The sequence below is a fragment of the Capsicum annuum genome, chromosome 10, assembly GCF_002878395.1.
Source record: "Capsicum annuum cultivar UCD-10X-F1 chromosome 10, UCD10Xv1.1, whole genome shotgun sequence".
In the NCBI taxonomy this organism is placed as follows: domain Eukaryota; kingdom Viridiplantae; phylum Streptophyta; class Magnoliopsida; order Solanales; family Solanaceae; genus Capsicum; species Capsicum annuum.
Window position 1 is genome coordinate 127,812,857 of NC_061120.1, and position 24,324 is coordinate 127,837,180.

Sequence of the window (24,324 nt, forward strand, 5' to 3'; positions counted from 1 at the left end):
CCACAACATGTTTGATAAAATGCTTATGAGAATGTTTTTACTATATTGTTGAACATTCATTGAAACTATTGCAAGGTATAGTTTGGTAATGGAACCTTAAATTGGTTTGGATGGTTTTGAATGGTCTAAATGGTTTGAATAGTTTGGTTGGTTAAATGGTAAATTATTTGTGGTCATGGATATGATTTGAATGAAAACCTTGCGTGGTACATGGGAATACCCCAAGTGAATGAATAATGAAATTGATTTGTATGCTGAATATCTTGTGGGGTACATGGGAATCTCCCAAGCTAAGATTAATATTAAATACTTGTGGGGTACACATAAATCCCCCAAGTAAGCCTAATAATTATGTACTTGTGGGGTATATAAAAATCCCTCAAGTAAACTTAATAATGTAACCTATGGGGTGCATGGGAATCCCCTAAGGCTGGATAAGGACATTGTTTGCAGGCTATAGTTAATATGAGATACCACTTAGCCTTAGTAAATAGTAAATAGAATAGCAGTTTGGTTGTATGGTAATGGGTTTAAATGGGCAATAACGACAGGGGTATGATAGCTAACTGTGAAGGCGTGAGTCCAATAGACGGACACTGGAAACTCATGTTTGCCGATATGAGGATTGTCCATGACGACCATATATGATACTTATGGGGTACACGAGAATCCCTTAAGTACACTTATAAATATGTATCATGGATAACGAAGGGTACTTGGGAATCCCCTACTCCTATGGTATTTTTGGTTCATCCAGCTACATGCATCGAGGCCCGCTCATGGGGTTATATTTGACCCATATAGCCTGTGTGATACAGTTCAAAGAGGCATCTTAGCACTCGAAGACATGAAGACGTGAGTGAAGACACGAGATTGTGGGGCTGCCCATCCAACTAACAAGCTTTGAAGTGTAGAGAACAAGTATCAACACTCCAAATCCATCCAAAAAGCCAAGTTCAAGGCCTCTCGTTTGTAAGTGATCATTAGGGGCCTTTTGGTTATTTTGTAATAAGTGTTTCCCTAGCTTATAAATAGAACCTTTAGGTAATTTTTTCCATTAGACTTTGATGATATATTTTTTAAACTCTTTGAGAGTGTCTTTCAAGGTGGAATCCTTGTGGCAAGTGTGGACATCACTTATGTTGATAACAACCTTAGAAACAGTGGTTTCTTGGATATCCAATTCCCTTGAGGTCTGGTAAGAGTGCAGGTGTTTAATATTACTTTTTGTTTGTGTTTTGGTGTTTAATATACACCTTAGTGCTTAAACTTGTAGTATTTCATGTCTCACTATCTATCCTATTAGTTATTGTAATCTTGAGTCCATTTTGTTCTTATATTATTGAAGTCGTGTGTTGTTGTTCTGTCCTTGTTGTTCTCATCTTGTTAAACTTATTGTAGGTCGGTTGTTGGCTTTTTGGTGTCAATAATACCTTGGTATCATCTCTTTCTTATTCTTTTAATTCAAATTCGAGTGTGGTCCTCAAAGGGTCCTCAGTTCTCTTGAACTAGTGGACTATTTTGGTGTGTGAATTGTTGTGTTCTTGGGGTGTTTGGTATAAAGACTGGTTGTGTTCCTACACTATCAATCTTGGTCTCTTTTAGTTCAAAATAAAAAAACAAAAAAAGAGAAAAAAGTTGTTCTTGGCCGAGAGCTTGTACTCTTCTTGTTGTTGATGTTTGGCCGAGTTGGTGTCTAGATTTAGTAGTGTTTTTACTTGTCTTTGATGTTTATTGTGTTGGTTATTTTCATCTCTAACACTCTTTAGTCTTGATCCAAGTTCTTGAGCTAGGGTTCAAGTTATTGTTGAAGATTGTGGGACAATTTTTTTGTTGTTGTTGTTGGTGGTGTTCATCTTGTTTTCTTGAAGTGTGTTGAAAAAGTTGTGGTTGATCTTGAAAACCATATAAAGAAGAGAAGACTTTTTTTTATCTTGAAACAATTTTCAAGACCACACCAAAGTAGTAAGGAGACCAAAAGACTTCCAAAAGTATAGTTACCACAAAGGAGAAAGACCACTTTTCAAATATAGCCCAAAGAGAAAAGGAGACAATACTACCAAAAAGGTTGTCTTACAATTTTGGTGCAACTAGGTAAAGGACTTTATGAATCTTGAAAGTGGAGTCTAAGACCTTGTTTGTCTCTACTTTGGCCGAAATTCTTGTCTTCCAAATGCAAAATTGAACAACTAATTTCTTGAAACAAATTTTTTCCAACTTCAACGACATTTCAAGAACCAATAGTAACGTGCCACATCATAAGAGCTCAAGAACGTTGGAATTCCTAGTTTCACCATTTTTGAGTCTATTGGTTTCCATTTTGTTGGTTCTCATAATAATTAGCAAACAAGTAAATACCTACTAGATTGTAGATTAGTTTTTGAGTACGTTTTCTTTCCTGTTAAGCGTTGTATTGTGTTCTTTTATCATTTTTAAGTCGTAGTATTTTCTTTGGTCCAAGTTTGAACATCATTTCTTGAGTGGTTTCAAACAAGAATCTAATCCGTCCTCAAGCCATAATTGGGACCAAGTAATCTCATTGGAGTATAAGCGAGTTATCAATACTTGCGAGGCTAATAGAGTGAAAACTTCAATGTGTGAGCGTGAGGGAGTTTGTGGACTGTTTTGAGACATCTTGTGGACTGATTTTTACTAACCTTTAATGGTTTTGCTGTTTTTGTGTTGTTTTTTAGTAGTTTTTGATAGGTACAATGGTAGATGAAAGTGAGATACCTAATTGGTCTAGTTCTTTCATTGAAAGGCTTAGCAATGCTAGACGATTGATATCTTTTGAAACAAGAATGGATGGAATGATAGAAAGAATGTAAGGAAGAATGGAATGGATGGAAATCTCTCTTTGCAAGAAGTTGGATAACTTGATAGAACATCCACGCTTTCCTAATCGAATTCCCGTGAGTGGCCATGCTCCAAATGTGCTACAAGGTAATAAAACTAACCCTTGCACTCTAGTGAAGTAGACTAATAGCCAACTAAGTATGAGTGATAGTTTGTCTTTAGGTGAGCCGAATGTGCCTTTATTTTGTAGAGATAGCGTACAACTTGAAATTATGGATATAGTAGTTAATCCACCTAGTGTTGAAGCCATTGTGCCAAGTGATAGTACATTGTCTTATGGAATTCATGAAGACCAACTTGTGTGTGAAAATAGTGATGTTGAACATGTTGGCCGATTGACTAAGGATGAACCTCTAGTTATTTTTGTTGTAGATCATACTAGTATAGATGGGACATTTGATCTTAATTGTCGTAGTGTTGGGGAAAGGAAGTGTGTTCCCAACCCGTGCCCATGGACACTCCACCCTTTGACCCCGGTGATAATTTAAAATACGATTATGATGTCTTTTGGAATGACTTAAATGTGCATGAAATGTATGGCCTTCATATCTTTTCTTTTAAGCCTATTTTTGTTCCAAGAAGAGTAAGTTTTCAACTTGATAAGCAACTTTTGTTCCTTGTTTCTTGTCATACTTATGTGGATAGACAAGTTGATTCTTTCTTGGGAGGGTATTCGAGTAAGAGGGATGTTTGGTTGTATGAGAAGTTTGATCCACCTTAGTGAGATGCTATGTTTGATTATACTAATCCTAGCCCTCATACCTTAAGGGCTTGTTTTCTTATCCTTCCTATTGTTTTGCAAGGTTCGGATTCGAGGAAGAATCATTTCTAAGGAGGGGAGGATGATACAGGACAAAGAAGCATCTTAGCACTCGAGGACATGAAGACGTGAGTGAAAACCCGAGCTTGTGTGGCTTCCTATCCAAGGAAAAAGCTTTGAAGTGTAGAGAACAAGTCCCAACACTCCAAAGCCATCCAAGAAGCCAAGTGCAAGGCCACCCCTTTGTAAGGGCTCATTAGGGGCCTTTTGGTCATTTTGTAATAAGTATTTCCCTAGCTTATAAATAGAACATTTAGGTAATTTTGTCCATTAGACTTTGATGACATATTTTTTAAACTCTTTGAGAGTGTCTTGCAAGGTAGATTCCTTGTGGCAAGTGTGGACATCACTTGTGTTAATAACAACCTTAGAAATGGTGGTTGCTTGGTAATTTAATTCCCTTGAGGTCCCATAAGAGTGTAGGTGTTTAATGTTACTTGTTGTTTGTGTTTTGGTGTTTAATATACACCTTAGTGCTTAAACTTGCAGTATTTTATGTCTCACTATCTATCTTTTTAGTTATTATAATCTTGTCTCCATTTTGTTCTTATCTTGTTGAAGCTGTGTTGTTATTCTGCCCTTGTTGTTGTCATTTTGTTAACCTTATTGTAGTTTGGTTTCTGGCTGTTTGGTGTCAATAATACCTTGATATCATATCTTTCTTTTCCTTGTAATTCGAATTTGAGTTTGTTCATCAAAGGGTCCTCGGTTCTCTTGAACTAGTGGAATATTTTGGAGTGTGAATTATTGTGTTCTTGGGGTGTTGGTATCACCGTGGGTGGTTCTAGGATAGTTAAGCTACATATACCCAGGTTAATGGTTTTAAAAGAATGCTAAACCCGATTTTCTTTCTCGGCATGGTTATATATAAAAGCATGTATGGTTATGAATGCATATGGTTGGTTTACTTGGTTTTAAATATTGGAATTATTTTATCCTTATCCTGAGTATATGCTAGATTTCGCCCGCTGATCCATCTTTGGGTGGCTGTATCCCTATGCGATGCAGGAACCGAACATACTACTTTTCCTTCTCATTGGTTGGTGTAACACTCCCGACATTTCCAAACATAGACCAACTTAGCATAGATAAAAGTAGTTAAACTCGAGATAGGTATTTAAGATTAAAGTTAAAGGTGTTAAGTTAGGCAGAGGGATCAAGATTTTGGAAAAATAAAAGGAAACAAGTGATGTGCTTTCTTATCTTAATTAATCTAGTAGGTGCATCACCTACTTATACTATTGGACCGAATTAGGGACTATATTATTGGATATATTAAAGGCCCAAATTAAGTGGAAAAAAAGGGAAAGATGACCAGCCCAACACCTAATCTATTTAAGGCCCAAATGTCCAGCCCAATACCTAATCTATTTAAGGTCCAATATGGTGTGATCCAATTAGAAATAAACCAAGTAGGTGCACCACCTACTTGGACTTTTTGAGAAGCTTAAATAGCCAAGTACGTGCATCACCTACTTGGACTTTTTGACCAATATATGGCTGGAAATGAGCCAAAAAGAGGCGGTTCAACATGGCCCTTTCTAAACTCTTGGACCAGCTCATTTTCAATTATTCCACTATAAAAAATTAGTTTTTGTATGCCCCCCTTTTCTCTAACTTCCTTAAAGCTCCTAACAGCAGCCCTAAATTTCCATTAGGGTTCTTTAGGATTTTTCTTCCTCCAAGCTAAAGGTAGGTGAATAATTCACGTGTTTAACTAAATTTTACCATGGGATATTATGGAAATTATATTCTTTATGTGTATAGTGTAGGAAAGCCCTCTTTAAAGCATGGCAGTCACAAAGCTTACTTCTAAGAGAATATATTCTTCTTTGGTTAAACATGAAGAGAAGTTTAAAGTCTTGAAGAATCTAATTTAGGAGGATAGAATTTTCAGAATTTTGAGGTAAGGTTCTTCCCCTATTTTCATTCCTCCTTATGTATATTATGGTGGGAAATGTTTTACATGTCACTTGTAAAGAACTTATAGGGTAGTGATTGAAAATACTCTCCTATTATGCCCTAATGAATTTTTGGGAATGTTTTAGGCTGTTTTGTGTGTACTCTAATGGAAGTAGTTGGATATCCTTATATAGTGGTTGCACTAAGGTGGAAACGAAGGATGTAATCTTGGGGGAATGGTTTGGTGATTTAGTAATGTTGGTACAGTTACAAAGTGCTCCCTTTAGTGTTAATTGTGAAATTAACTCTTTAACTATAACGTAGATGAAACTCACGTGTCAATAACTATGTAATCCATGAGTTCATATCGCAAGCCATATTATGATGTTTAGGTACTATTTTGTACCAATAGGACAACAGGGCATAGCTGGAATGGTGGAGAAGTCATGGTATCATTCTAAGGGATAAAAACATTGAAGGTTGCGGTGGTACACCACCAATTTGATGTTGTATGAGCTTAATACCCACACTCATGCACACTATTTTATATGTGTCATGAAGCCAGAAGTGTTGGAGAACCTTATAAGAAGGTGTATGGCATATAGATGAGATTAGACAAGAAGAGGCTAAAAGAAAGACCCTTGATTTGATAAGTAGGGGCTTACTTCCCGACTACTATTTGGTGTGTCTAGGTAGTCAAAAAAGTGTTAACTAGCTACTAATACTAGTTTAACAACTTACCTTATTGTAGATAAATAGTTTGAAAGGAAGAAGGTCAAATCATGGTAATATCCAAATGCGCAACAAGGTATGTGAGGCAATTCTAGTTCATAGTCTTTGACATGATGTATTATACTTGTGTACCAATAAATTTAGCTTCGTATATGATATTTCATGTTAAATGATACATTGTGATGGTGTACCAACCCTACTATAGTTAATCGACATTTTATTTACTGCCCATGGTCTAAAAGTATGTCAAAGTGTCACATGTTTCTCTTATATGTGTCAATAAGATCCAAGATTATACGAGTTAAGAATGTCACATGTTGATTATACTCTGTCCAAAATTGCTTTAATTGATCGTATATTTCTTTTGGCTACATATGTTCTTTTTTTGAATATCATTCCCATCGTGTTTGGGCATAAAGTGACCTTATGGAGTCTTTCCCTATTTAGTATAAATTTTATGTCTTTATGTGGGATATACATTTGTTCCTAATTAGAACTGTCCACGTGTTTCAATACTACCTATTCTCACATACCCTTCTATTTGTTATTACCTAGTAAGTATTTATTGTACAGTCCAAACCTTTTTCTCAACTTGGTATGCACATATTCCCCTATTTGAAACATCTAAATTTCTACACTTGAATCTTCCCCAATTGCTATATGCTAGGTAAGATCACTAGAATCTGCCACAACCTATATATGCTATGTAATGTCACTTGCTTAATAGTTATACATCTTACTAGATTATTTGTTGTATGTTATCATCTCCTCGCTTGTCACATGCCTTTTTGGCTCATTAGTAGATATGTTTTATGCCCAGTAAGGCATATGGTGTCATATAAGTTCCAAAGTATTACCCTTATTTCCTATATCATTGTTCTTGTCTCGATCATATGCCTTCTTCTATTGGTTCATGGCTATAAAGATCAATAATGTTATAAACACCAAAATAACAATCTAAAAGATTAAAGAAGTGATGTAAAGTAAATATACTTATATGTGAGTGGTAGCTCAGGGGTAAGAGCCTAGCATGGGTTGATATCAATTTATTAATTTATGGGTGGTATCCTAAGGTTGGAAGGGACACCTAGCATGGGTCGATCCCATTATTAGGTTGTATCCCAGGGGTGAAAGAAAATCCTAGCATGGATCAATCCCAATTTATGTATTGATAAGGAACATATCCCAGGGGTGTAATACCTAGCATGGATCATCCTCTTTTACCATTGATTAGCAGGACATATGTATCCTATGGCTTATAAATATTATAAAGCAAAGAAGAGAAAAGTAAAGAAAAACATGCAATGTACAGTCTTCCACAAGTGGAAGTAAAAGTGGTCTTCATCCTTATCTATAAGTTAATATATATTGACCCCTAGTTTCATTGATTTCTTATTTCACTTATGGTTATCTCATGCCTTACATATTCAGTACATTACTTTGTATTGACGTCCCTCGTGGGGGACCAGCGTTCTATGTTTCAGGCATAGGTTTTTAACGAGTAGATCTCCCTAATAGAACACAGGTTATTCAGTGGATGTTGGTGAGCTCCAACTTGATTTGGGGCCTTGATGAGTCTTTAGTATATATATTTGATGGTTTTACAGTCATGGATTCCATTAGAGGCTTTGTAGACATTGTAAAGCAGTCATATGTATTCATAGATTCACATGTCATCTGTATCAATATGGCTAATTGGTTGGTGTTGTATATATACCAGTTTATCAGAGATTCATTTATTTAGTGATTCATTTTCTCATCTAGTTTATTTTTATAGTATGTGTTCCTATAGTTGCTATTCGCCTCATCTAGTATTAGGGTGTGACAAAATGGTATCAGAGCGGTTCATCCTCGAGAGTCTACAAAGCCATGTCTAGTAGAGTCTTACTTATGATTGTGTTGTGCACCACATTTATAATTAGGGGGCTACTTGGATATTTAGAAAAATGTACTTTCTTCCATATTCCATATCGTGCGATAAAGCAATGTTTAGGAGTCCATTCTCACTCATACTCTGATCTATCACATTTACACTATGCCTACTATATAATTAAGGTCAATGATGGCCAAAAGGCCAGCACCACTAATGCCCAAGAGGAAACCTATAAAGAAGGCTCTCAAGTCATTGAAATTCATATTAGGGTGTGCCAATTTAGTCCTACCATCATGGTCCACAATAGTGTAATGGATTTTGTGTTTCTTGCACATAAGGCTGTATTTGTACTATTTGTATTGCCTTGGTTCATTTGAGCCAGATATAATAATGTTATTAATATTTTTGTATAATAAATGGTCAACAAAAATCTGGGTTGAAAATATTTCTTAGTATGCTTCTTAAAAGGATGTGAATGGTTCTTAGGCTTGAGATTTCTTTTAGATAACTCCTTCAATATATAGGATTTAATGCCACAGAGGACATCTAGTACTTTGTTATTAAATATATAGGGTCTTATAGTTACACATATTTTTAAAATAGAATCTGCCCAACTAGTTTTGTATTAGTTGAAAAAGGCACTATCATGGTCTAAAAGGTGAACCTTTCAATGTGATAGCATTATCAAGGATACCCCTAGGAAGATAAGGACTAAACACCTACTAGATATCATTCAAGATTTTAGTAATTATCTTTTTATAAGGTATGTGTGTATGACCATTCCAAAGAGGTAATGATACTATGCAATCCTTTTTGTGGTTAGAAAACTCTAGGATGAACATTTACAAATGTTCTACATAAAGAGTATATTTAAACTTGGTTCCTACGGTGAACTATGTTTTGGCTATAGAAGGTTAGCATATGACTACAACTTATGGTTGGAAAAGGAATATTGACTGGTTAAACCTATATGGTGACTGTCTAGGATAGTTTGTGTATTAGAATACATGAAGTGAGCCATTTTGGTTAAAAGGGTATCTGTTAGACATGAATTAGGTAAGAGTAAGACCCAAATAACTCAATATGAATGCATGTTTTATTCCTAGTCTTATTAAATGTGAGAATAAAGAGGTGAATAGAAGATATACACTTGGACTAACCTAACATCTAAGGATACATCTGTATTATCCTTGTTAAAATAAGAGATTGTTATGATGTAAAGAGTTTTGATGGCTTATCAAAAATGTCGTGAAGTATAAGGTGCCATTTTTTCCACTTAGCTCCCTGATATGGTAATTCCCTTGATGCATAGCTTATTTAGATTTCTCGACCAAAGATATTGGATTGCCATCATATGTTAAGACACAAGTTTTTAGCATTCCCTTGTCATGAAAAATTAGTTAGCATGGATAGACCTATCTAGTTAAGCCCAAAGTAACTAACCTTCATATGTTTTAGATTCATGATATAATTTTACATGTACTTGACATTTATGTGTGAGTTGCTATAAATAAGAGTTTATGTGCTATAGAGCCTTTAAATTTCATTAGTAATTTGTTTATTTGAACTTTTATATGGTACAAAACATTGATTGTAATGATATCCTAGGTCAGTAGCAAAGATAAGGTTGATCTCGACCTCCTACTCCTACGAATAAACTGTTAAGGATTTCTTTTCTATCGTGGCCCTAGCCTTTACATTGACTATGAATGAAACACCGATAAGGAGAATTCATACGAGCTTAGAAATATAATATAGGGAAACTAATTGCATGTATTTTTAGTTGAGTAACAAACACGAGCAAAACTATCCCACCAGTGATTTAGCACAAGTAGTAATATGCTCGCAAATTAATAGGGTAGAGTGACCCCATGAGATATCTCCTAGTTTCCAAAAAAATCTGGTCTATTACATAAGTATACATGCTACATGTTCTATAGCTTGTCTATTTATAGGTCGTGTGTCTTTTGTGGATTATTTTCTCACTTATAACATATGTCATAGAATACTTGCATGTAGATGTTATCTACTTCATTGAATCCTCATTTATTGCTATATGTTCATAGGAATTTTCCTTTTATGTCATTTAATACACTAATTATTTACCACAGATCACTTTTCATATTTTAGTTGTATAAAAGATAATTTAATCATGTGCTATAGGCATTGGAATTAGTAATCATGAGCTAAAGTATCACCTATAACTTGCCTACATGTTATACCTTTCATAGACCATTTGCTTATATGCTACATTCCTCATAGCCTACTTGATTTGTATAATTATTCATGTGTTAGTCTAGTTATTCATGCTCTAGTCCACTTGCTCAATATGATTTGTGTTTCATAGTTCACTTTCTTATATGGCTTCATTCTTACAGCCCACTTATTTATATATTGTATATATTATCATAACTTAGTCCTCTATATTATATGCTTTTCTAGTCCATTTTTCCAATGTGCTATTTCACTTGCTTACAAACTATAGGTCTTTTAATTCACCTGCCTAAATGTTACATGCCTCATAGTGCATGTGCTCACAGCTACTTTAAAGTTCATGTGCTCATTTGCTACATGCTTTAATATCTCAGTTGCACAAAAAATAATATTTCTATAAATCAATTGTCTATATGTCACAAGCTTATTAGGTTCATATATTCATATGTTAAGTGCTCTTTTGCGCTAATTGGTTTGTGTCATAGATTCTATGAACTTATCCACATACTTTCTATGTGTATTGATTAACATATTTGGATATGAGTGAATTCTAGTACAAACCTTACTCATAGATAAGTGGCGTAATGTAATAAACTATTCAGAGGTGTGACCCAAAAATTTTAGTATTATGTTGACAACTGTTTGCTCTTAAATGATTCTCCTATGAGATAAAATATGGAAAAAAAGGAGAAAGTTGAGCCACAATATGTTAGACTAAGAAGCCTATTATTTCATGTGCCCATTTTATAGAAATTTATGGGAGATCCATTCTTTATTGTTTTCCCTTAACATAGCAAATGACCAAGGACCTATCATGTATAAAAGTCCCCACAACCATTCTTAATTACTACTAAGGCATGAAGTTAGGGACAAAAGGTTTACCTCTATTGAATTATTGATAAAGAACTAGGATATAGAATAAGCTATTTAGGAATAGAAGATAATAGAAATTCTAAATCCCCTCCTCATTCCAAACATCAATAAGAGGATCTTAGATCATGTGCTCCCCTATATAATCCTAAGTTCTACTAGCATATGTTCATTTGGTATGTCATTTGCAAGTCGTGTGTTTATGTATATTAAATTTCATAATTCTATGTGTTCTAATTAAATTTCATAATTTACCATTACAAACTCATTACACCTTTATCCAACTTCAACCTGGCAGCCCATGACATATATATATACAAAACAGTCCCAAATCCCTTTTATTGTAGCAATCAATTATTGAACTCATCATCTCTTGAGTTCTCAATAACAAGACATCCATAATCCCCTCTCAAATTCATATATAAGAAAAACAAAATGGAGCAGTCACCTTACCTCAATTCAGTAACTTATTCATTTAATTGAACTCTTCAAGAGCTTGAACTTTCCTTCACACTTAAACCAAAGAAGAAGAAAAAAAGTTCCTCAATAACAATGAAACGTGAACAAATAGCTTGTTCTATAATCAGCCATATGCTTATAGTCAAACACTTATAACTTGTTTTCCTAATCTTCCATGAGATAATTAAACAAAACCTTAAGTGTTTTTCACTTACCTTGGGTTGCAAAGGTGAGGGTTTCTTCAAGAACCCTAGAAGGAAAAATAGGGCTGCTGCTCTTGTTGTTTTAGAGAGAGTAGAGAGATTTGCTGAAATATACTCCTTTTTTGTGACTTAAAAGTGAAGTAAAATGACCAGCAACTTGGCCTTTTAAAGGACCTATCTTGTCCACCTCCTTAGCTGCATTTTGGACCATAAAATTGGTCAAATTGGTCCAAGTAGGTGATGCACCTACTTAAGGGTCCAAGCTGCTGAAACTTCAAAGTAGGTGATGCACCTACTTGCTTAATTTCTTGTTGGACTTAATTATATTTGGGCCTTGGAAGATTGGTGTGTTAGGCCACTTATCCATTTTCTTTCTCTTTAGTTCAATTTGGCCCAAATGAGTATATTAGCCTACCCAAATCTGATCCACAACCATGGGTCCATTAATTTGGTCCAAACAATTTAAGTAGGTGACTCACCTACTAGCTTAAATAAGTCAAGCAAGTACCTCAATATTTTGCTCCATTTAATCTAACCTTCAACTTATACACACTTGGTCACTTTAAACTTTAGATTCAAATACTAGCTTAAGTTTCCAAGTTAAATAGTTATCTTAACATTAACTTAGTCGCATCACATTAAACTGTACGGGCAGCATCTATAATTCCATCTATACCATTAATACTTGCATTACAATTCTCATACGTTATATATATCAAAAGGCTTTACCAAGTTCCATATAATTAGAACAAGTACAATCAAAATATGGGATGTTACACCATAGACAAACTTAACATAGATGAAAGTATTTAAACTCGAGATAGGAATTTGAGCTTAAAGTTAAAGGTGTTAAGTTAGGCAGAGGGATCAAGATTTTGGAAAAATAAAAGGAAACAAGTGATGTGCTTTCTTTACTTAATTAATCTAGTAGGTTCATCACCTACTTATACTATTGGACCAAATTAGGGCCTATATTATTGGATATATTAAAGGCCCAAATTAACAGAAAGAAAAAGGGTAAGATGACCAGCCCAACACCTAATCTATTTAAGGCCTAAATGTCCAACCCAAAACATAATCTATTTTAGGCCTAATATGGTGTGATCCAATTAGAAATAAACTAAGTAGGTGCATCACCTACTTGGACTTTTTGAGCAGCTTAAATAGCCAAGTAGGTGCATTACCTACTTTGACTATTTATGACCAATATGTGGCTGGAAATGAGCTAAAAAGAGAGGTTTAACATGGACCTTTATAAACTCTAGGATCAGCTCATTCTCAATTATTCCACTACAAAAAATTAGTTTTTCTATGCTCTCTTTCTCTCTAACTTCCTCAAAGCTCCCAACAGCAACCCTATATTTCCATTAGGGTTCTTTAGGGGTTTTCCTCCTCCAAGCTAAAGGTAAGTGAGTAATTCACGTGTTTAGCTAAATTTTATCATGGGATATTATGGAAATCATATTCTTTATGTGTATAGTGTAGGACATCTCTCTTTATTTAGCATGCCAGTCATAAAGCTTACTTCTAAGAGAATATTTCTTTGGTTAAACATGAAGAGATGTTTAAAGTCCTAAAGAATCTAATTTAGGAGGATAAAATTTTCAGAATTTTGAGGTAAGGTTCTGCCCCTATTTTTATTCCTCCTTATGTATATTATGGTGGGGAATTTTGTACATGTCACTTGTAAAGAACTTATAGGGTGGTGATTGAAAATACTCTCATATTATGCCCAAATGAATTTTGGAGAATATTTTAGGCTATTTTGTGTGTACTATCATGGAAGTAGTTGGATATCCTTATATAGTGGTTGCACTAAGGTGGAAATAAAGGATGTGATCTTGGGGGAATGGTTTGGTGATTTAGTAATGTTGGTACAGTCACAAAGTGCTCCCTTTAGCATTAATTGTGAAATTAGGTTTTTAACTATAATGTAGATGAAACTCACGTGTCGATAACTATGTAATCGATAACTCACGTGTCAATAACTATGTTAAATAGCTACTAATACTAGTTTAACAACTTACCTTATTGTAGATAAATAGTCTAAAAGGAAGAAAGTCAATTCATGGTAATATCCAAATGTGTAGCAAGGTATGTGTGGCTATTCTAGTTCATATTCTTTGACATGATGTATTATACTTATGTACCAATAAAGTGAGCTTCGTGGATGATCTTTCATGTTAAAAGATACATTGTGATGGTGTACCAACCCCACTATAGTTAATCGACCTTTTATTTACTGCTTAAGGTCTAAAAGTGTGTCAAAGTGTCACATGTTTCTCTTATATGAGTCAATAATATCCAATATTATACAAGTTAAGAGTGTCACATGCTAGATTACAATCTATCAAAAATTACTTTAATTGATCACATACTTCTTTTGGCTACACATGTTCTTTTTTAAAATATCATTCCCATTGTGTTTGGGAAAAAAGTGACCTTATGGAGTCTTTACCTATTTAGTATAAATTTTATATGTCCTTATGTGGGATATACATTTGTTCCTAATTAGAATCTGCCCACATGCTTCAATAGTACCCATTCTCACGTACCCTTCTATTTGTTATTACCTAGTAAGTATTTATTGTATAGTCCAAACCTCTTTAGTTGAGGAGTTACATATCTTAACTTGGCATGCACATATTCCCCCATTTGCAATATCTAAATTTCTACATTTGAATCTGCCCCAATTGTTATATGCTAGGTAAGATCACTAGAATTTGCCAAACCCATATGTGCTATGTAATGTCACTTGGTTACTAGTTATACACCTTACTAGATTATTTGTTGTATGTTATCACCTCCTCGCTTGTCTCATACCTTCTTTGCTCATTAGTTAATATGTTTTATGCCTAGTGAGGCTTATAGTATCATATAAGTTCCAAAGTATTACCCTTATTTCCTATATAATTTTTTTTGTCTCAATTATATGCCTTCTTGTATTGGTTTATAACTCTAAAGATCAATAATGTTATGACCACCAAAATAACAATTTAAAATATTAAATAAGTGATGTTAAGTAAATATACTTATGTGTGAGAGCTCAGGGGCGAGAGCCTAGCATAGGCCGATCAAAATTTATTGATTTATGGGTGCTATCCCAGGGGTGGAAGGAACACATATCATGGGTCGATCCCATTATCGGGTGGTATCCCAGGGGTGAAAGAAAAGTCTAGCATGGGTTAATCCCGATTTGTGTATTGATAAGGAACGTATCCCAGGGGTATAATACCTTGCATAGGTCATCCTCTTTTACCACTGATCAGCTGGACATATGTATCACATGGCTTATAAATATTATAAAGCAAAGAAGAGTAGAGTAAATAAAAACATGTAATTTATAGTCTTCCACAAGTGTAAGTAAAGGTGGTCGTTCATCTTTATCAATAAGTTTATATATATAGACCCCTAGCTTCATTGATTTCTTATTTCACTTACGGTTATCTCATGCCTTACATATTCAGTACATTACTTCGTACTGACATCCCTCACGAGGGACCAACATTCTATATTGCAGGCACATGTTTTTAATCAGTAGATCTCCCCAATAGAACAGAGGATACTTAGCATTGTTGGTGAGCTCCAAGTAGATTCGGGGCCTTGCCGAGTCTTTAGTACATATTTTTTTGATAGTTTTACAGTCATGGATTCCATTAGAGGGTTTGTAGTCATTGTAAAGCAGTCATATATATTTATAGATTCACATGTCATTTGTATCGGTTTGGCTTATTGGTTGGTGTTGTATATATAGCATTTTAGCAGTGATTTCATTTGCTTAGTGGTTTATTTTCTTATCTAGTTTATTTTTATGGTATGTGTTCCTATAGTTGTTGTTTGCCTTATCTAGTATTGGGGTGTGACAGTTGGATTCGGGGATAATGGTGTTGGATTGAAGTGGTGAACTTCCATAGTTTGGAAGGCATCTATTTCATATGATAGATCTCTTTATGTACTTATGTCTTTCCATTTACTTGGTTTTTTGCTATGGTCGGGGGAATGTCCCAACTTGATACTCTTTGGATTAGTTTAGAGGCTTGTATGGACTACTGTGGACTTGGGTATGGATTAATTGTGTTATATCTATATATTTGTTAGGTTATTATTTTGGTTTGGTTGGTTAGTCTTAGTTATTGGATGGATTAAATTAGTTGGGTTGGTGTCAGATGTACATTATCCTAAAGTCATCACATTGTTAAATATATTATCTTGTTATGTGTTTAGAATTTATCTGACTTAGGGTATATATTGGTTGGTTAGATTGGGTATCGGGGGTGGTCTCTGGTCCCGATTGGACTTGAGATACCCACTACAATAGGTCCCCAATTTAGGTTGTGTCAAGGTGGTATCAAAGCCTAGGTTTTGGTGTCATGGTGTGTCCATTAACCCTTGACGAGTAGAGTCTTGCTTATGGGTGTGTCGTGCACCACACTTATAAAAAAGAGGCTACGAGACATCTAGGAATATTTCACTTTCTTATTGTATTACTTTCAGACTATGGAGTCTAAGGTCTTCTTTTGGTTCACCTTTCAGGTCATGTCTTATCAACCATCTAATATTCACGGAAAATCACATGCCCTACTTGAGTATGACATGGATGGATCTCATCCAACTCATGGGGAACAAACCCGGTCAAGGGTTGTAGTTTTGGATTTTCCCTGTGGAGTTCCCCGATCTTTACTGACCCTACTCCAAAAGGTGGAACTCATGCGTAATTACCTCAAGGATAGTTTACCAATGCTGAGTTTTGACATTGTATTCATCTATTAACCCAGATTGTGACAACTTTATCAAGCCAGTCTGGTCCTATTGGTATGGGAAAAAATAAGTCAAGGTCGGGAAATAGGTAGATTAAGAGGTTTCTGTTTTCTGAACAAATAGGAGACCAATGGTATGGTGGTAAGTGGTCTAAGAGAAAGAGTTGGGTGGGTCTTAACTCCTGTTCTAGGGATAGTTCTCCAAACTTGAAGCCATTGTGAGATAGGTATTTTCAGAATAGTAATGCTTCTAGGGCACAAGGTGCCCAATCTCGGACCGGTAGGGACCAATCCGCACCATCCTACCCTTCTTATTGATTTTATGGTTAGTTGCACCATCGTTATTGCAAGAAAGGGAGGAATTATTGCTTTAATTAAGGTCAGTTGGGTCATATGCAATGAGAGTGTCTCATATGGATTGGCGCTTGGGCATATAGGATACCAGTTGCCACTTCTCTAGCTATTGCACTAAGGAGTACTGCTTTTAGCTCCAGCACTAGTCGGGATCATCTCGATGCTTTTACTAACCCTCAGGACTATGAGATATTTTTTGATACTGACATTGGTATGTTGTAACTCTTTTCCTGTGTTGTGTATTGGTTACTTAGTTCGAGGTCCCCTCTCTTTTTTGTGACCCCATTTGTGGTTGTTTCTTTTGGTTTTGGTCTTGAGTATGTTTTGAACTCTTTTTTTTATTTCTACCTTGGTATGTGACTGTGTTTTCCAAGAAGGTCAATAGAGGGTGTGTGGTGTATGTTGTTAGTAAAAGGGGTTTTGTTGGATTTGTTTAACTCGTATATGGTGAATTCAATGTCATTCTAGGGATGGTTTTTTTACACTAGTGTTATGTGTCATTAGACCATCAAACTAGGAAGGTTGTCTTTAGGCTCCCTGGTGAGTTGGTTCTGGGATGGGAGGATGATTTCCTAGCTATTAAGGGAAAAGTTATATCATATCTTAGAGCTTGAATATTGGTCTTCAAAGGGGTGTCTCTATTATTATTGGTCTGGGTTAAAGATTTTATCTTTGTATTTGGTTTTGGTGGTGATTGAGTTTTCCTGAGGTCTTTCCTGATGACCTTCCTGGTGACCTTCTAATGGGGAGATTGAGTTGTAGATTGGTCTTGTTTTAGAAACCTTTCGAAATTTCTATTCTTTCTTTATAGAATGGTTCAATTGAGTTAAAAGGTCTTGAGGAGCCATTAAAAAACCCCTTTAGAAAAAGGTTTCATCCATTCTAGTGCTTCTCCGTGGAGTGTTTCCTTTCTTTTATGCATAAGGGAGATGGTTTTCCCGAACATGCATAGGTTGTCAGTGGATGAATAAGAAATTTAGAGTGTCCTCCTTATGGGATTGACCATGTATGATTATTTCTCTATGAGATGCTTTGTTAGGTAGTGCATGGCAATTTATAGACACTAAGTATGAATTAGATATTGATATTGATGAAGGAAGTATGTTAGCTCAGGGATAACAATGTAAAAATTATGGAGGTAGAGTGGTAGATTGGATAAGGTACAGTGGGACTTGGGAATAATGGGAAGGTTGTGAATTATAGGCCAGGTGTTCAGTTTGATTTGGTAGATTAATGGTAGGGTCATTGGTTGGGTTAGAGCATGGAGTTTGGATGACTATATTGGGCTCTAAGTAGAATTTTGATAGATGAGATTTTAGGTATAGGAGAACCAAGTGTCCCTAGTGATCATCCTTGATAGTGCCCTTTAGAGCGGAGTATTGTGCTGATGGGTATGGTGAGGTGAAGGTCGAGGGTTAATCTTAAATTTTCTTCTAACGATAGACTTTAAGGAAAGGCTGGGGTGCATTTGCTTGCCTGGTTCCCTAGATATGAATCCAGACCTTATGTTGTATTACCCATGATATATACGGTTGTGCTTCTTTCTGTGTCCAGTCCTAAGGACTCCTTCTATGGTGTGTTGTGTAAAAAAGGATCTTCATTTATGATCAAAGTGGTTACTATGAAGTACCTCATGCTTATTTCAGGGGTCTTGCCTTGTGTAGCATGAGTACTTATCATACTTTTGTGCCTTAATAACTGTTCTTATGCTAGGGTGGTAGTGGCTTTGGAGGCATGGTGATGTTTTGAAATAAAAAGGAGGTAGAAGTAAATGTGGAGAGAGTCTGGGGTGGCTACTAGAGCTAAAGTTTTTGAGGTAAGGTAAGGTTGTTGACATAAGGAATGGTTAAGAGAGTAATAGGTGGTGAGAATCATTGTGAAAATAATAGAGAGTGTTAAATCTTTTCAAGATTAAACCATACCGTGGGTATAGAAAAGGTTGTCTTGAATGTTGTGGTTGATACCAATCGATGTGATGGGTAGCAAAAATCTTGGTGGGAGTGGAATAGTGTTTGGGGTGGATGTAAGGAGTAGAGCTCGGTGGTCTAAGTTAACTCCATTTACTTTTGATAGGCTTAAACATGGATGTAGTGTATGGTTAGACTCAGGCTCTCGTAGTAATATGTCACTAAGGAATTGTAAGTTAAATTGGACTTTCTCTCTAACATGGGCTCCTTTCAATAGGTATTCCATGTGTCGGTGTAGCAAAAAGGTGTGGGTAATCCTTGTTGGTTGTTTTCTTTGGGTGGTATTGGTATCTTGGATTCTTTGTTCTATAAGGAGGTCCCAATAAGGATCTTGGTTTGCTAAGTTCGCAGGTTATGAACAAAGGTGTGGCTTCAGTGGGCGTTCTAAGGTGGAACCAAAAATCTGAGGAAGCCATTTAGGATGCGGAAGAGGACAGGGAGTCCAAGTATCCGCATTGGTTCTTCATTCCAGAAACTTATGCGGGAGGTATGTGTTCTTTATCACATCTTTGATTTCTAACTTGGTTAAATAATGGGCGAATTTGCTTGTGTCTTTGTTCTGTAACTTAGATAAAGGTCGGAATGAAGGTGTTTGGGTGTAATCGTGCTTGGAGTATGTGATAACCTTCTCATTTTGATTTATGTCTCGATCTTTTATTTAGGTTGAGGGAAATTTTGATGTGAGTTAATGTGTTATCTCATGCTTGTGCTTGCCCTTACCCATCATTTGAGGATGAATGATCGTAAGTAGGGAATAATGAAAACCCTAAACCTTGCCCCTTCCAAAATTTCTCTAGTTTTGGACATTCTGGACAAGGTACGGTTTGAGCATACTAGTCATATGATATGGTATGGCTTTGTATCCCCTCTCTCATATCTTAGTCAGTGTATTTGGGTTGGGTTCTATCCAAGACACGACTAACATCATACTGTGATATGGGTGTACCTCCTATACGTTCTCGACCATTCACCCGAAGCCAAGCTTGGGAGTTACAAAAACTACAAGCCATGTTCATGGAAATGGCTGCGTGTGAGTTGGTACTTGATCCGCCAAAGAGCTTCAACATTTTTAAGTGTGAAAATGAGCCTTGAAGTGTAATAAATTACACTCTAAGGGCACCCCATGACTGAAGGGTAGGAAGGTCATTTGTCCTTCATTTTGTGTGTAATATAAATATATGCTATTAGGGTTATTTTCAGCACTTAGTTCATTCTTCATATTTCACAACAATAAGTCTTGTAACATTGAATATTTCTCTCTCTCTTGTTCTTGAGAGTAGAACCTGAAATCTGTCCAACAAGTGTAGTTACACTTGTGTTGTTTCTTGGCTAGAAACTTGAGATCTTGAGGTTCATGAGTTCCTCTTGGTCTAAGTAAGAACTTGGTACTGAAATCTTTTGGTCTTAGGGTCCTTTCTTCAAGTTAGGGTTCATAGATTCTAAGATATCTTTGTGTCAAGTTACTATCTTTCATTTTGTACTCTTGAAACTTTGTAGTAACTTAGTGAAGCCGTGTGGGGCTGATTTTCGATTCACTATAGTTACTGCCATTTGTTGTTCTTGTTGTTAACATTGTACTCTTTGTAATCTATCATCTTGTGTTGTTGAACCATTGTTTAATGTTATTGTTATCTTCTTGTTCTCCTTGTGTAGCTGTTTTTGTGTTGGTATTCCTTCAAAATTTTGTGATTGTTGTTGACTTCACATATTGGAGTTGTTATCTTCAAGCTCTCGGAATTATAGTGTGTTTGGACTGATTTTGTGGCAGATTTGATATGCTCCAAGTTAGTAGTGTATCATTTGGTATCAAAGTCATCTTTGATTTTGTTCTAACAAGATCAATCTTGGGCTTGAGACTTGAAAAATACAAAAAAAAAAACTTAAATCTGAAAATTCCAGAAATAGTCAAATCTGCCACCTTTGTGTTCTTGGCCAAAAATTGTGATGTGTTGTTGTATGGACCGAGATTTTCTTGTTTTTTTTTGGCTAGATCTTGTAGTATTTTTCTTGTCTAGAATGTTTCTAGTGTTGGTTTCTTTCTCACCAACACTAAAGGTGTCAAGATCTAAAGATTGAGCTTATAATATTGACCATAGTTGTGGTGCCTTTGTCACGCCTCAAATTTTGTTGGGGCGGACAGGTACCCATTTTGGGAGAAACAACTCTTAACCATGTACTTTTCATGCATATAATTATGTCATTCAAAGATTCTGCTAGTATGGATAAGATGCATTGATAAAACAAACCACGTAAGTAAGTCCAAACCTACATATACAAGACTTTGTTGTTGGGGCCACAACGTTAAAAGAACACAATACTACCACACTTTTCACGTAGTCTGGAAAGCCTCTAAAAGGCACCTGGACACTTAGTTAAGGTCGGGACAAACCCCCGCCTTGCTCATAACTACTACACAATACCAAAATATATAACAGACTCGGAAAGCTCCGAATCAACTTAGAGCTCACCAATAGCAGCTGGATGTCCTATGCTCCTACTGGGGTGGTCTACTAGCTAGAGTACCTGTACCTGTGGCATGAAACATAGTGTCCCCCACGAAGAGTGTCAATACAAAGAGTGTACTGAGTATGTACGACTTGAAATGACTATAAATAAGACAAGATCTCAACAAAATCAGTTATCAATATATAACTATAAAGATAAGGATAGAATACCAACTTTGCTTATGCTTAGGGGATCATGTACATTACATCCTTTACTTTGGTTTATTCTTCTTTACTTTATAAGATTATAAGGTGTAATACAAATGACCAATTGATCAGTGGTAAAATAGGATGACCCATGCTAGGTATTTTAACCCCTGGGATACGTTCCTCATAAGTATACAAATTGAGATCGACCCATGCTAGGATTTCCTTTTGCCCCTGGGATACCACCCGTAATATTAGGATCGACCCATGCTAGGTGTTTCTTTCACCCCTGGGATACCACCCAAAAGATATAGACTTACTTCAGATCATTCTTTTCATCTTTAAAGTTGTTTTGGTGGTCATGTATTAGATTTGGAACTTTGGACCAGTGGCAAAAGATGTGCAAATATGCACTAGATGCAGTAGCAATGAGGTCGAATACAACAATAATATAAATATAACACATAGGAGCTTAACTAACATCATGGGTCATGTTAACTATGAGAACAACTCGTAAGGCTTATTTCTAAAAGCACCCATATCATACTAGTATTTAGAAAGAAAATGGACAGATCTAGTATCAAACATATCTTTAGGTACTTTAACAACTTGACAAGTTAGAATAAGGTTATTAACCACCTTGGGTGTTGTACGTTGTAATTATGTATAACTTGAAAGGAAGAACGCTTAGGAAGCTTACTTTGTAACAAAGGAGTTAGATTCATGCCAAAGAGTAGGATTGATGAACCATACTTACCTTGCTGCACAACTGATCACACTTTCACTTAACGTCTTTCCTTTTAGATTACTAATCTACAATAGCATAAGACTAGTATTAGTAGCTAATTGACATATTCACGCCTTTTAAACTTACTAAAACAGTAACCGGTCAGTAATCCACAATCAACTAATCCAAGGGTGTTCTCTCAACCTCGTTCTTCTCCAATTACATTCACACATGATGTAACTTTTTATAAGATCCCATTAACAGTTTTCATCATTATTGTACTCTCAAAACAGTATATCAGATGATGTGGGCAGTAAATTTAAGCGACATTCAATTTGGTGGTATACCATTATACTCTTCTTCTACCTTTCAATGGAAATTATTCACACCATTCCCCGAACGTCAACCAAGAAGCCCCCAACATACATACATAAAATAGATCCAAAACAGCCCCAAATACCCCTTAATATGGCAACCAGAAATTGAACTCACCATCCCTTGAGTTCTTAACAACAACATATACACAATTCTCAACCAACACACGTATATAGGAAAAGGGAAAAAATGGACAGTAGTCATACCTTAATTTCGGTGGTAGTTTATTCCCTTAATGTATCAATAGCTTGATCCCTTTACTCACAAACCAAAAGTGAAGAGAAAAATCTCTTAATAATCAAGGATAAAGGGACTGCCAAACTTAAAAAGGGATATCTTCTAGTTTAATCATAGAGAACATAATCCTTATAGTATTCGTAAGATGTGCTCGAGATTTGTTCACTTACCTTTAACTTGGAAGGAAGGTTTCCAAAGAACCTTAGTGGAATTTTAGGGCTGCTGCATAGCTAAGAGAGAACAAGAGAGAAAATCTGGAAAGCTGTTTTTTTTTTTTTGGCTAGTTAAAATGAGCTATAAGGGCTGGTTTTAATCCCTATAAAAAGAGCTGCTCTTGGCCGAATTTCTTGGTCATTTTTGGGCCATAATTTGTCAAGTAGGTGATGCACCTACTTTCCCATTATATTGGGCCTTTGTGGATTAAAAACTATTGGGCCTTGGCTGCCCATTCTCCTTTTCTCTTATTTAATTTGGGCCAGAATTAACTTAAGTAGGTGGTAGTGTATTTGGCCCAATAAGTTGGTCAAGGGATCCTTAATAGGTGATTCACCTACTTAGTTTTTAACTTGGTCTAAAGGTCAAAGTAGTTAATTCACCTACTAGCTTAAAATAAGTCAAACAAGCACCTCAATATTTTGTTCCATTTTAGGATCAAAATGCTTATAGTTAAACTTAAAACTTGGTCACTTCATCCTTTAGATTCAAATACCTATTTAAGGGCCCAAGTTTATGTTCTCTCATCAAAGGTAACTTAATCATACCACGTTTTAGTACATGTGGGAACTCCTCCAAACCTATCTTACCGTCACCAATGACATAGGATATCCGAGCCCATTACCTACCCCATAAGTCCATATCAAGTGCCACATAAGTAGAACTAGTACACGTGGAATATATGGTGATACATCCTACCACCCTTAGAAACATTCGTCGTCGAATGCTAGCATAACTAGCTAGCGTAAAAGAATATAAGACTAAGTTTAAACTCATTGTTATCCATATAACACTTGTGTATTTATACCTACTTGTTTATGCCCCAAATCAGCATCCTTGGACCAAGTCTTTAGATTTAAATAAATGAGGGTACTTTGACTTCATTACTTCTTCGGCTTCCCATGTGATTTCTTCTTCTTGCGGGCTCTTCCAAAGCACTTTTACTGAAGCTACTTCTTTATTTCTGAACTTCTTAACTTGCCGATCTAGTATAGCAGTAGACACTTCTTCATACGTGAGTTCTTCCGTAGCCTACACATCTTTAGTAGAAGTAATATGGGATGGATCTCCTATGCACTTGCGGAGAATTAAGACATGAAGCACTGGATGCACC

The 24,324-nt window shown here is 35.8% G+C and overlaps 1 long non-coding RNA gene across 1 annotated transcript; it reads right to left on the minus strand.

The window, feature by feature from the left end:
- Positions 1–22,413: 22,413 nt before the first annotated feature.
- On the minus strand, positions 22,414–23,365 carry LOC124888028. Its single transcript, XR_007045858.1, has 3 exons — positions 23,168–23,365; positions 22,967–23,015; positions 22,414–22,471 (listed from the first exon to the last, which is right to left on the minus strand). It is a non-coding gene; the product is annotated as an uncharacterized LOC124888028 (long non-coding RNA).
- Positions 23,366–24,324: the final 959 nt, after the last annotated feature.